Raw genomic sequence first — 2,089 nt, 5'->3', positions numbered from 1 at the left:
GAATTGTCCACCCCTTGTCAGGGTTATAACAATATCTCAGGGCCACTCGAGGAGTAATGAACTGAAAATGCGTGGCCACGCTCGGAAGGTATCTATGGTAGATAATTCCGGTCAATCAGTTATTCTCCAGATCGAGGAAACCACTCTCGATATGATCACTTGCAAGTACGACCTGAAACACACCTTACATTGAGTGGGAGATAGTAATAGGACAAGAGAATTGGTGACGCACACTTGTCGTGGACAAGTGGGACATTGTTGGAATATGTGTCCTCCGACAATAATGCGATCACAACTGTCGATCATGATGATCACATGTTTAAATCTCATTTTAAGAATACATGTGGGATGTAATAATTTACAGTCAACTGGTCCACACATATCGGTAATGATTGGCTGACTAGAGTTTGACATTACTGTCGTGCGACGGTGGTGATCAGTTGATCCCCTTAGGTCATACCTAAAGGGTAACACTCTTAATTGATTATTTAATTGATCGTATGTCGATACGGGTTAATTAAATTGCTTAAAATTGACAGACGATTTTGTGAGTATTATTGACGTATCTTATTGTAATTCGATTAAATAAGATACGGTCTAAGTAATCAAATTCTTTTATTACTTAGATGAAATTATTGTTTATGGAAATAATTGAAACGGAATGAATAAATTATTATAAATACAGAATGTTGTAATTTATTATTCAGAAACCCATTACGGTACAAGTAATTATGAATTACTAGGTTAATTTTATAAGTGACATATTTTATTAATATGTTGATTTTTAATTGTTAAAAATACATTTTATACACATAATGTCATGAAACATATTACATGTGACAAATTGACAAATAAATTGTAAAATGGACTTTCCATTTTACAATATATGTACCGAAAATATATGGGGAGGGTTGGGGTTTGTATTATGTTTTATATTATATAAGAAGCATAATCATTAAACCTTATTGATAGCCATGCACACATAGTTGCTTTTGTGAAGAGTATCTTAGCCATGCATTGGCCCTTGCCACCCCCCATACCCGGTTTTCCCTCGAGAAAAGGCCAAGGGTTTCTACAATTTATATTGATACATACACTAAGATATTCACTAGTGTATTATTCATTCTTTTACACAACCAAAACTTAGAGAAGTTTAGAGAGAAAAATACTCATATATTTCCTTCCTCTTGGCCGAAATTAAAAGAGACAAAAACAAATATTTAGGGTCAATTTTAGTAAGATTAATATTATTCTAGTTCTAATAATATTAGTCTTTTATGAGGTTATCTTGGGTATTCATCTTTGGGAGGGATTCTAAGCTTGAATCTTTGTTCATCCATATAAAGAAAGCTCAAGAACAAGTAAGAAGGAGATCTTACTTGTGGCCTTTAATCCGAAATTCCATAGTAAGAAAGACGATTTCTTCTCTATTCTTATTTAAGTTTGCATGCATAAGATCTAGTTTTAATTTTATGACTACATTAAAATATCACATATATGAATATGTTATATAATGATATTAAATTCCCAACAGATATTGGACCATAAACGCGTATTATACAAGGATTATATACGCAGCATAGAATGAGAAGATCTCGCAGTAAATGTAGTAATTAAGGGAGGAATATTTAGCCATTATTACAAGCAATAATAGAGAATAATCCGCATTCAATACCATATTAGCTAGCCGTTCAAGATTGGAGCTTATATAAGGAACACTTTGAAGATATTGGACTCGTCTCGTTCTTACACAAGAAGAAGCATACACTTATATACGCAATACATAGAGAAATATACTCATTGTTATTGTCATACAATTATTCTCCCAAATTACATAGTGAATCCTCTCCTGACTTGGTGCCCGTGGTTTTTTCCCATTCAAGGGTTTTCCACGTACAAAATTTTTTGTCTCATTATTGTTATTGTTATTGTATTTACAGCTTTACATTTAAGCCTAACGACCAGACCAATAGACCATTTAGAGCTAGTTAACCTTGCATAACTCTACCCTGACCTGATTTCGCCTTGTGCAAAATCCACACAAAACAATTGGCGCCCACAGTGGGGCATCTAGCTCTTTAAATCCTTT

Source organism: Silene latifolia, chromosome Y, assembly GCF_048544455.1.
Source record: "Silene latifolia isolate original U9 population chromosome Y, ASM4854445v1, whole genome shotgun sequence".
Classification (NCBI taxonomy): domain Eukaryota; kingdom Viridiplantae; phylum Streptophyta; class Magnoliopsida; order Caryophyllales; family Caryophyllaceae; genus Silene; species Silene latifolia.
Note: the sequence above shows the minus strand (reverse complement) of the source record.